Source organism: Columba livia, chromosome 1 (assembly GCF_036013475.1).
Source record: "Columba livia isolate bColLiv1 breed racing homer chromosome 1, bColLiv1.pat.W.v2, whole genome shotgun sequence".
In the NCBI taxonomy this organism is placed as follows: Eukaryota; Metazoa; Chordata; class Aves; order Columbiformes; family Columbidae; genus Columba; species Columba livia.
The window spans coordinates 117,169,998-117,183,143 of NC_088602.1; the positions used below are offsets into that span (position 1 = coordinate 117,169,998).

At 40.4% G+C, this 13,146-nt stretch overlaps 1 protein-coding gene across 4 annotated transcripts in view; it reads left to right on the forward strand.

Annotated features, from left to right (window-relative positions):
- The window catches only part of DHRSX (dehydrogenase/reductase X-linked), a 170,137-nt gene that overhangs the window by 93,475 nt on the left and 63,516 nt on the right, over positions 1-13,146 (forward strand). The gene's annotated exons all lie outside the window — the stretch shown is intronic.

Sequence of the window (13,146 nt, forward strand, 5' to 3'; positions counted from 1 at the left end):
TCTGTGAGAATAGCAGATTTCTGATTTCTTTCCCAGTATATGAGGGTTTATCTTCCCCAAAAATGCTAGTTGGCATTAAGAAGAAATCAAAAACTTTTGTAAGTCTTTAGATCCAGTATTCTGCCAGTTACAGTTCTCTACTCCCCATCTTCACAGTGTTAGGATCACAGCTATCACCACATAAGAAACAATCTATCATGAGGAGAATTTCAAGCTTCTGCATTAACCAAATGCTGATCATGCATCACAAAGTGTAGGAAGAATAATTTCATACATTATTGATTGCCTGCAGAGAATGAAAAATTTAAAACAGGTCTTGTCTTTCTGATCTTATGTTTGTTAGGTAAGAGTATGGGAAAAAATCCAGTTTACCTATATTTGAGTTATACTTGTGTATAAGCAGACTCCTCCTCTTAAAAGTTTGTCGCTGAAGAGTGTTCACCAAAGGAAAAGGCAGTGCTGTGAGTATCACCTCTAAAAAGATAGACCCTTCTACCTACTGCAGGTTTCCTCCCCACTAGCCAGAGAGCACAGGAGGAGTCATACACTTGCTATTCTTTTACCACAGCTATACATCTTGGTCGAGCAATCCAGCAAGCTCAGTTGCTGTCATTTCAGTATGGTAAATGCATTGCTCTGTACGTTGCACCCCTTCTGCACATGAGAAATTCAGACCTGGAGGAGTCTCTCACCAACGCCTTATTTTATGAGTTTACCTGATGAAAGTATCTCCAGAAAGTCCAAAGACTGAATAGGAATGCAAAGACTTATCTGTACAGCTAATTTTTTTCTCCAGATCTGGAATAAAGGGCAGTGACAAAGACTGTCATATATAGGCCAGATTTTTGAACAGGAGAAAGACCTAAGTATCTATTTTGTTTACCTGGTACCTTCCCTGAGTGGTACCTTTAGAAAAAAAAAAAAACATAAAAAACACAACAACTGAAAAAAAGGGTTTATGCTGTTAAAAGTGCCTATTTCTTTCCTAAATAGTTCCCAAATTACAGTGTACCCTTTCCAGCCAGACATAGCCTTCCCAGGAAAATTTTTTCCAATGAAGGGAAGAATTTCCACAACTCATCTAATGAAAATGCTTATCAGCATGAGTTGATACTGGACAATACACAGGATAGTCCTTCCTAAGGGTGAAAATTACTCAGATGTCCAAAAGTCAGTTTGCCTTCAAGAAGAATGAAAATATCAGAAGCATTGAATATTGAGCTGGAGGAGAAGAACCCTGTGACTCCTTGCTCGGCGGGTCTGGCTTACATTGCCTGAAATTCCAGGTCAGCATTAGCAGGGAACTGCTATGAAAGTGAATTACTTTAAAGCTCCATCACTAGACAGGGACAATACATTAGAGTGATCATGTTAAAAGTTCTGGAGAACCAGCAAGGGAGATGAAATGAGATGAGAAGAAAACTAGCCAAGTAACAAAACAGGGTTGAGGCAGGAAGAGAGATCTAAAGTTTCCTGAAGATAAATACATCTCAAAAGAGAAAAAAATAGAAATCTTTCTTAAATGAATACATCCCTGAAAATAACAAGAAGTATCTATTTGTATAGAGGTAAAAAAGAGAAAGAAGGTGGAGTCCAACAGACAGGGCAGCCTCTGAAGCAGCAATCAAGAGACTCCGGTTCTATTCTTGGCATTTTGTTCTTCTGCACTTCTTTTTCCTATCACTTGGTTAGCTAGTAAGATATCTGCAGATTAGTAGCTGCAAGAGCTGTGTGACTTACAGAGCAGCAGCAAAACTGCCAGTTCTCATCTGGGATGCATAGCTACACTGTCTTTAGTTTAGAAATCATCGTGTCTTGCAGTCTGCTTAAGCTTGGTCCCAGTTATGTATGTACACAGTGACATCAAACCCAACTGCCAAAATTACCTTATTTGACTCTCAGAATGTCTTTATCAATTAGACAGTGCAATGATATCTCAATTTTTGTGTTGAGAAATCACAGTTATTTCAGAGGAATTCACAATACAAAAATAATTTAAACATTCCCTACAAGACTCTTTATCTCTTATAGTATGAATTCTTTTTGTGTTACCCAGCTATCTGTGAGCCTTTGGCAAGATCCTCCCGGAAGTTCTCACTCTCTTTTTTTTTCTCTGATCTTGAGTATGATGAATAACACTGAGTCATCATGCATGCCCAGTTCTCTGATTTTTCTCTCATTCTCTGTTCATTATTAGTTGAAACTGAACACTGGCATTCTAATCACCTATTTTTTGAAGTTTCTAATGCAGAAGTTTAAATCTGAGTCAATGTCCCCAAGCTCCCTTTGCAGTCTGTGGAGAGGAATAAACAGTTATAGGACATGATTCATCTCATCTTAAACTAGATTTGTGAAACAGGTCAAATGAATCATTCCTTAGAAGCCCTCTACAGACCTAAGCTTGCTTAAGCGTGAAAGAGAAACAGCCTAGTGTCAGATCTGGGGAAAAAGAAAAAGTAAGCTTATGCATCGTGATTCTTGTCAGCATAGGAAAGGACAATGTCATTGCTACCCAAGGTTATTTATGTTCCCTTACCATAACCCAGGTAACATCCCAGGTATAGGTTGCCATGAGCCAGGACAACTAGTTACACCAGTAGACTTGAGTGGAAGGAGCAAAGAGGGGCAGGGATGTGAGGGGATAGTCAGAAACCAGGTTAGCTGTGACTAACTTGGTCCTGAAGCTGGACTACTGGTGGAAGGGGCAGCTCTGGCCTCTCGTGGATCCTCCATCCCAGCTGCCTGTTCTTGCTGCCTCCCCTCCACCAGCTCTGCTGCCTGTGATGCCACAGGAGAGGAGTGACTTTGCTAATCTGTGTGAAGACAGTCTCCAAAGAAAGAGAAAAAGGAAAAAAAAAGTTGATTGAAGCTGGATCTGAGACCTGCTCAAGCTCGCTGTGTGGGTTCTAGGGCTGACACAGGGGAAAAACCAGAAAACTTCTAGGGTAAAGGACAGTAGAGTTTGCAGAAATACATGTTATGAATAGTTCTTATGTCCAGAGCAAAAGATTCTGCACAGCTCAAAGTTATTCTTGCCTGGAGCTTGGAAATATTATTCCCTTCTTTGCTTTATTTCCTTTGACTCTGCAAAGTTTTTGTCCTTGAAGTACTACAAAGCAGAGACACTATCAGTCTTTCTGTGTTACTTCAGAGGGTGCGGAGCAGAATATTTGCTGAGGTGTTTTTGTGGTAATACCAAAGCTTATTACAAACATAGTTCTTCACACTGGAGGTTTTTATTTTGGTGGTTTTGAAATGGTAAGCAGCTGTACTCAGAAAATCCATGCTCTTTTCAGAAAATGTAGCCAATGGGAGAGTTGTTTTGCTATCACATAATGGTTGTCTGGTAATAAAGTTTGCCTGTGAATGGAAAATTGATTTCATGTATGAAATATCTAGATAGTGTTCTTACAAACAATCCTACTGGAATTTATTTTTTTCAGATTTCCAAGTATATATTCGGTATTGGCTTACAGAAAGAAGGTTCTGCATGGCAGGACATGCTAGCTGCATTCTGACTTTTGACTGAAACCTTTGATCCTTTCCAAAAAATAGCACAGAACATCCTGATGTATTTTTAAAAATCAGTAATGGAAGGTAAAATTTAAATGACTGAGGGCTGCAATTGACCTCACCCAGTTCACATCTCTTGACAATTACAACCACGAGAGGACAGGAGAAGCCAGGCCTTCATCGACAATGACCAAGTGGCCCAGCACAGTTCTGGGCCACTGGAGGAACTGGGATATCATCAGCCCTGAGCTATTTTGGTCCAAAAGCAGGCTAATTGGATTTGGAGGTTCATTACTGTAGCAAATAAAACAAAAAGTCTGATCTATAGATATTATGGCTCTAGGAGTGCCTGTAATTAAGGTAGCCCTGTTTTAGCAAAACACTTTCTGAACAGCCTCTTCCTCACTGAAGCTCATATTGATTCTCTCTCCAAAATGAATACATTGGGAATGTGAAGGCTTCTTTTTTTGTTGTTGTTTTATAAGGTGATGAAAGTAGACTCTTACATTAAAAATAAATAAGTTACACTTGCTTGTGAACAGTAAGCTCTTCATACAGAAAAAAAATTCTGCAAGTCAAGAGAGAAACAGCTCTAGAGGAGTGCTGGTGCATGTGCTAGTCAGCATGCATGTCTAATAATATATTCTGAAGGAGAAGGCTGCCAGCAAAAGATTGCTAGGACTTTTTTTGTCCTCACTGGTACTCTTTCATATGCATGTAGGTGTCCTTGATCATCAAATTATCCCAGTGATTCAGTACCCTAGCTTTTAAGCTATGCAACCTGAGATGCATTGAGAATGTGCATGTCCAGAGCTGAGAACCTGGAAATATACTTTGCCAAACTATACCAGTTTAAATCAGTTAGTTGGGAACTTAGCTTCTTTTCTAGGAACACTCATCCTCCTATCTTGCTCTGAAGTACATTTTGATTTTGTCAACTTGTAAAAACCTTGCTGACTTTTCTTTAATAGCTTGACTCTGTATTACTTCCAAAAAGCTCTTTACTTGAGTTTCATTCCTGATGGAAAATGTCAATATGAGGACACTGTAATGTGTGTGTCACATGTGTGACATATATTTTGAGGCTTTAAATGAGCTATAAATCACAGTGTAGATCTAAGTCACTATAAGGAGTAAATGTCACCCAAGAAGAAAAAGAAAGATATCTGCAATTCACAAAATATAGTTATGAAATTTAATATAAAAATCTGTTCACCAGGGAGCAAGAGAAAAACATATCTAAAGGTACATAGAATCATAGAAGCATAGAATAGTTTGGGTTGGAAAATACCTTTAAAGACCATCTAGTCCAACACCGCTGCAATGAGGGTAACAATAATATTAAGAGCATTCTAAACCATCTTCTCTTCTGTCCATAAATGATGAATCTTCAGATGCTCTCTGTGACCTCTTCTTTCCCCATGAAGCAGAAGGAATTTACCTAGGCCTGCCTTCTTGTTTCTTGTTCCTATGGAGGTAAGGAAACCTACTTATCTGTGAACAGGATGAAGGCTGCCTTCCTCAATCCTCAAAAAGAGATATGACAAGCATTTCCACTGCAACACTAGTGTGGCCATGTCATTTTCCCACCATTTTTCCACAGGGCTATAAATGGGCCTATGAAGAGCCAAAACCATATTTCCTTTCAACCTGTATGAAGGCACACTCTTAGATACTAGAAATGATGACAGAAGGGCTTTCCAAAACAGTTATTCGGTGGGGTAAACCCCAAGTCTTCCCATAGCAAGAAGAGAGGATATCAGAGGACTTAGTCTCTCTACAATCAGAAACCTGCGTGATGAGCACCTGAACTCAGGAGGAGGAGGAAAGAGATGGCATCTGATTTTCAGGAAGCATATGAGGAAATTTTGTGTGTATCTGTTCTTGTATTTACTATTCTAAAATAATACCAGTCCCTCGCCCTGCCCCCTGCCCCCCAGTCAATAATCTGGAGGAAATTTCATTCATGGGAAGCTGAGACAACCTCTCTCACCCTGAGAGCTGGCTATGAATCCCACTGCTCTTGTCTTCATGCCAACACCTCTTAAGGTTACTCTCTGACAAGTTGATGCCAGCATATTTATTTTCAAGCCCTGTCCCTGCTGAACAGAAAATATCAAATATTGTTCAGCAAAGCACTACTTGCGTATTTGGAAAACCTAGAACATGCTATGTCTGTGGGAACTGTGCATATTTAAATAGCATCCTACCTGGTGGTGCAATTAGCAGAGTCTGTCATGGGCATTTCTATTGCTTTACATGGACTGTCTCCTTTTTGTACTGCTCTTATGTTCCGGTGTTCTGGAAACATGATCTGTGAAGCTGTTCAGGAGACTCTCCTGTGCCGAGCTGATATTTTGGCAGTAATGGGAGCTGCTAGTAGCGATGGAATTGAAACACCTCTTGCCCTGGAGTTTTGCTTATTTTGATTAACCATTACACAAAACTACTGGGTGGTTTGTTGAATTTCACTGGACTAGGCCACGCACTTCAGTTGTGGAAGTTGAAGATAGCTAAGTCAGATGGCTCAGTTTCCAAGAAAAAATTTCTTTTTTATTTTACTCTTCCACCTTTGAGAGAAAAAGCGTCTCTCAGAAAGCTAAAGTCTTTTTTTCCTGTTTCTCTTACTACAATAGGTTAAAACTACATGATTAAGAAATGACACCATAAAATGCCTTTTCTTACAATAGCTCTTTGAACAGACATTGTTCAAACTATCCTGAGGGAGAAAAAAAAAACATGAATTGCTAATATTTGCATGAATTACTAATATTTATTTGTGTCACAAACACCAATGCAGAGCGCTTTTTTCACTGAATAGGCTGGAGGATAACACACAGAGTCTGTTCACAGAGTGTAACATCAGGCATAGGAAGCTAATCTCTTTAGATTGCCTTTAAAGACAGTGACACAAGAATGAGTGACTCAGAGAAGGAACAGCTGAATTTAGATTCTCTCCCTTGTGTGCTGGAAGGCCACAGACAAACTAATCTAACTGAAGTTCTGAGTGTATCTTTTAATGACTGTCTCCAAACCGTATGTCTTTAAATATGCTCACTATTTTGATCCATGACAGTGCACTCACACTCTTTGCCAGATGGACGTGTTCCATCTGCCTTTTTCTTCAATAGCAAGTGTGAACAAGCGTCAGTGTGAACAGTAAATCTGTGCTAGGGTTAGCCATGGTTTATTAATTCTATGAACAGTCTATGAAAGAAAAAGTGATCTGAAGAAGTGCCACAAAATTATTCAGACTAATAAAGGAGAGTGGGAAAGACTGGAGGGGAACTTGTAAGATGCATAACAGGCAACAGCCAACATTTTGGTCTACAGTCACATAAGTAAAATAGTTTGAAGGATTACGAGCCAATGTTCTGCAAGTAGTCACCATAACCACAGCTGGAATTAAGGGTCAACCAGTACCATAGATATGATTGCACGTACTAGTTTTTTCTGTGCATTAATCAATGTTTAATTCCTGTGAATGTTGGCTGCTAATGCAGAATGGGGAAGACTCCAAAATACCTGTGGTGTATAATGGGATCCAGAGAGGTCATCAAGTGCACAAGGCCAGGAGCATGGCATGAATAGGAGATGCTGTGTTTGCTGCATTTATGATGACTGTCTCTCATTATACAGCTCAATAGGCAATTGACTGGTACACGCCTTATTTACCTGTAGGTTTTTGTTCGTTTTTGTTTTCCTAGAAGTCCTTTTAAAGTAACCACCTTATAATCCTGAATAGCATGCAATATTCTGTCATCATGCATGTCTGAGCAAAGCTTGCATCCCAGTCTTTGTGTTAGTCCAAGACAATGTAGGAAAATTCTGTTAAGAGGAGTCGTGTTCTGGCAATGGAGACTTGTGTGTTTCTATACATACCCAGTTTGCAGACTGAATAACCTTAGGTTTGTTTAGCAATCTACAAGCGCTTTTTCATTTTCCACTCACAATGTTGTCATGTAATGGGCACAGTTTTGAGCTGGTCAGAATTTCCAGAAGTTCTTTCCCTTCCTTTAGCAGCCCTGTTTTGGTTCAGAACAACTTTTGGGTTGACTGGAAGATGTGTAAGCAGATGAGCAGAACTTGCTGAGAAAGATGATTGGATTCTGGGACACTTTACATTGGGGAGAGGACCACAGGAGAAGGAAGATACCAATCTTGTCTCTAAAGACTGGACCAGCCAAAACCACTGTTTATTAGTGTCAGCAAGGACATTGCAGTGAAAAAAAATAGGAAGGATCCAGTCAGTACTGCTTTATGTCTTCTCCTTCTCACAGTTCATGCTTTTTCTCTCCTGGGGTTTGTTCCACTTGATTTCCACCTGCTACCTTGCTGACAGAGCTGCTCTAGCTCTGCAATGCAGCATCTATCAGATGGTAGATATTTGCCTCATTAAGAGCACTTTCTTATAAACAACATCTCCGTTGCACTGTCCAGGTGCTCAGAAGCATTCCCACTACTTTCAAGAGTAGGACAACATTTGTCCTTGCTGCTGTGCAGATGACAAACTATGACTCTGTGAGGGAGAGCAGCAAATGATATGGCAAATTCCTCAGTGGCCCATGCGGAGATACGGCAGCCAGAGAATAATACATCTGTGTGGAGCTTTTGCAACATATTTTTGAGCATGAATATGTGACTACTGAGCATCTTTTTATATTATCTTGTCTAGGAACTGTTCTTCATGCTTTGTTGGAGAAGTAACTCTTCCTGCTGGTATCTTTGGATACTGTATAGGTGGGTGGCAAATGAGAACAGCCAATGCAATCTATTCTGTAGTCTTCTTTCCACCATGAACTATGAGTTCTCAGTTCCCTGTCATGCTGGGCAAAGTGGCAGCTTTCCCTGAAATATATCCCCTGCTTTTGTTTCTAACACAAAACAAGAAAGTGAAAGCTTGATAGAAAACTGCTTTGGCATGAGTAATAAAAGAAAGTTGAGTCTGATTTATGATTTCTGCTGAAGTGGAGTTGTAGCTGTCCATAATAATTTCAAAATGATGAGTGGAATGCAGAAAAAGTGGTAGGTGGTAGATGGCCTCCATCTCATCTTAATCTGATCTAAAGCCCGAACATTGCATTTTCTTGTGAGCTGATCAGTGACTATCTCAGAAGTTACAGTCCCTGATCGTTCACTGCAATATCTGTCCATTCCTCTGAATTTTCCTTCCATAGCAGACCAGAATTCCAGTTTTGTGCATTTTGTGCCTCTGTGATACAGACAGAGAAGAAATGTGCAACCAGAGTCAACTGGGATGGCATGAAAAGCAAAAGATGTGAACTCCGGATGTTAAAAAGAAAGGTGTGCCAATAGCATGATGAAGCAGATGGACAGAAACGGGGAAGTTGACCTGAAGGGCGGCATTTGGAGGAGCATGAGCACTCGGGGGCTGTGTCAGGCTCTCCTAATGCTGGGGCTCCTGTGGGGCTCGTGGTGTCAGAAAGCTCTCCAGCAGCCACCAGCTGCCTGTCCTTCGAGTACCGTGACTGCAGTTAGTACGACCAAGCGAGCGGAGGGTGCACAGAGCAGCAACAGGCACTGAGATGTGCAGGTGCTCGGTGGTGTCATGTGTGGTCAGGCAGCACAGATGGTGGGATCCGTACAGCCTCACGGAGGAGTAGTCTGCAAGACATCACATCCAGTTCTCTGTTTCTGAAAAGGTGCTGCACCAGGCGGATACACATTTGAAAGAAAGCAATTAGGCAAAGCAGCAATTGTAGCACCATCATATACATATCTATTCATATGCAAATAATGGCATAAGTAACTCTGTCTTTTGGGAAATTATACTCCTTTCATATTTTATTAGCTAATAACTTTCTGACAACTGAGTCATCAAATTGCAATAAAATAATAGTAAAATATTTTACCAGTGAATGTTTTAGCTGATGTCTGACAATTATGTACTCACTTGCTTTCATTGGAAATATTATTCAGGTAAGAACAAGGCATATATCCACTAGAAGAAAGAAATATGGACATGTCTGTCGTTCTAGAAATACATGAAAGCAAGGGGAAGTATAGGAGCAGGACAGACAACAGGGGGTAGAGTTAGAAAATAGAGTATTTGAGTAGCATTAGCTGCAGATATTCTATATGTAGATTCTACTCCCCATTTTAGTTTTTAATGGCATACAGCAAAGCAAAGGAATCAGTTAGTTTTGAAAATGTATTATTAAACTCAAAAGCATAATGACCACTATTGTCAATTGTTAGGTACTTGAATAATTTGAAGTCTAATGGCAGAGAAACCAAAAATGTAAAAAGTAACATATCTAAATATTAATTTTGGCAAACATTTCTGTTTGCTTGTTGTTATTGCACATATTTATTCTTTTCACTCATACCTATTCCATACAGAAAACCTTTTGCCATCATTGTTTCTGAAGAGTGATTCAAGTCAAATTGCTAGTTCAGGTTTGGTCATTTGCTCACATTATTAAACACTGGCCATTATTAATTAAGACATTTGAAAAAATAGCTTGCTAAGTGTATTTGTGAATGCTTTGAAATATTCTCAGAACTAACCACTATCCTTAGCTTCTGGATGTGTAATTCCTCAGTACACTGCTATCAAATTGAAATACTTGGACCATGGGACAAAGAACAAAGTGAGTTTCTGTTCACGTCCCTGCTGCTGAGGCAGCATGTGACTTGGAGCCGTGTTTTGGCACCTTTTCTTGAGTGGAACAGCACCTCAGTTGGCATGGCACTCATGCCAGTGCAACCAGCTCCCTGGTAATGAGCCGCCATGCACGAATAAGCACAAACAAGGACTTTGGCCATTAATGTTTCTGCCCTGTGAGCAAAAAGAAGTTTGGAGTTTGATTTGCTTGTTTGTTTTCTTTTCCAAAGCACATTCTGATCTTTTGATGGCAAGTGCTGTACAAATACTGAATATGATGACACGCTTCCTAAGTAAACAAGTAAATAAGCTTAGTAATGATAGCCTTGGCCTAGTATGGCATTACTGTGGGCACTGTACAGTCATAATGAAGGACAGCAGTTGCTCTGCAAAACCACAAAATTAAGGGAGGGGAGATCAGACAGACATAGCAAAAAGTTAATTCCCAGTGCCTGGGCACACTGGTTATCTAACCACCATTGTAGCTGGCAATGCAGAAAAGGACAATTTTGAGGTCACATGAGGAGAGAGATTAAAATTTAGCTCAGTGAATGTTCTCAGAGGTCTGCTTTCCTTGCACATATAATGTCATTAGCAAAGTCCAGGAAAGTCAATAATGTTGCTGTGCTCCATGTAGATGGTGAAGAAGTGGTTGGACCTTGCACTGTGCCACAAAATACTGCAGCTAAGGAAAGTCCAATGCCTTCTGTACCAAGGTGAATATTTTGTATTAAAAGGGGCTCCTCCATTGGCAGTGTGAGCAGCTGCCTCGTAAGAAGCTGGTCATGCTTTCCCTAATCTCTGTCCTTGATGAGCTGCTTGGAGAAGCAGAGCAACAGTGTAGTCACCATAAAGCTCCACCAAGGTCTTTTCTCCATTTGTTATTGCACTAGTTACTAGTAAGTTAGTACAACCAGGTTTTGTGTATCTGAGCACTTACAGTGCTGTTCATATGGTTTTATATAGCTGCTAGGCCACAAGATGAATGACCTGAACAGCTCTCTTCTTTTATAGGAGTTAATAAGTTTTACATTTCCTTACCACCTCCAGCTGCAGGACATTAGTGAAATTAGACAATATTGCAGACCTCCTAAAGCTCTATAGGGAGCTCAAGAAGTATTCCACTGTTATTCATGGGTCAGTGTCTTTGAAATGGTATGACTTCATAGGTATGACTTCATAGGCTTTTAAAAAAAATATATTAACACTATCTTAAAACTAGAATCTAAAGTTTTTTTTTTTAAAGGAAAAGGCCACTGAGAAATTTATGTAAATTTACTAAGACAATTTCAGAGGCCTAATACTACCCAGGTTCAAAATATATCAGGATTATTAAATGTAGAACTGAAAGAACTGTTCTTCTGTAAAGGATTTTAATAACAGCCATGATTGTCTTTTGTTATTTAGCTTGCTGTTGTGCCTCCAGGCCTTCCTAAATGCTTATTGTACACACACACTATAAAGAGGCGTTATAGCTTACAGCCTCAGTTCTGACAGGATGAAACAGTTTGGTGAACATCACTGATGGAACGGAGAAAAGAGTAACAGGAAAGGTCTCTTATTGCAGCCTGTGTTGGAGCTTGATTAGCCAATAGGTTGATGTTCTTGTCAGAAATGCTTTCTTCAGCATCTGTGAAGAACTGCTTATCTTTATTTTTTCTTTTAAAGGCTGTCTCTTTCATAGGAAAAGGTGGGTGAAGCCATGTGCAAGGAAGAGGGTGGCTGTTCCTTCCCATGCAGCACAGGGGAGCAACCCTTGGGCTGCAAGGTGGGAGGGCAGAGGGGAGCGGGGAAAACACAGTGAGGACCTGGAGCCCCAATCCTCAACTTTGGTGGCCAAAACCATCCTGGGTATTGGGTGTCTATGCAGAGGTTGCTACAGCTCAGGAAATCTGGGAGTTTGTTGAAATCAAACTGGGCAGTGAGGACTAGGACTCACCCTGCAAGGACGCAGTGAGCAAGAGGACCATGCTTTGTACAGCCTTCACCTTTCTTTCTGGTGGACTTAGTCACTGGAGGTTGCTTAGTACTGTCTGACTTTCTAAAGTTGAAACACCTTTTTGTCTTCCTTAGAAAATTCACTTTATAAAAGAGGTTCAGGCAAATCCAACCCAGAGCCCAATTGTACAAGGTCTGGATGTGGTGGAGTTGACAACATCTACCTGGCCTGGAGTCCCACCATGACGTAGCAAGCCAGGAGAATAGCATCTGCACTAGAGACTCACATTTTCTTGCCTAAAATGTAGTTAGTGCCGAAACAAACCAAAAGCCTGTCATGCAAAATATATACTTTCTAAAAGGCTAAAACAAGTGGATGAGATTGCAATTTTCTTTCTTTTTCTCCTTTGCAGAATTTATAAAGAATTCGGATTTTTTGTATGGGGATAGCCACTGCTGTTGAACCTCTTGATTTCACATCATAATGCAGGTGGTGGCTGTCGTGCAAGGCAGGGCAACTGATGTAGAAGTGCTGAGAGAGTCAGGAGGTGAAAGCTGAACAACAGGAACAGAATTTTCAGACTTGATGGGTTTAAAGTTATTGGGGAATTTAAGTAATATTTTTTGTTTTAATTAATTAAATTATTTTGTAGAGTTCTTGTGAAGGTCAATGGCTAATGCTTTGGACAAAGGATGCTTTTGTTAGAGACACGTTTTCTTGGAAATAAAAACATTACAGTGTTAAATATATTTTGGGATACTGACACCCTGCCCCTTGACCAACATCATTGGTGTAGGCAGACTGATGACCCCCTGTCACCCTGCATGTTGACTGACATGGGCAGCGTGGACAGGATGCTACCCATGGTATCTGTGTGAGGTGTGATGCCCTCAAGTCGCACTGTCATTGCTGGAGCCAAGAGGTGCTGTGACGCTTATCTGCCTTCAAAAGGCATTTACGTGACTGGTTGTTGGTGCCAGGTGACCCGGACACCAAGTGTCCTTGGATGTCCACTGGAGGCACAGCATCATGTATGATGCCATGTTTGCTACCAGTGATCAGGTGA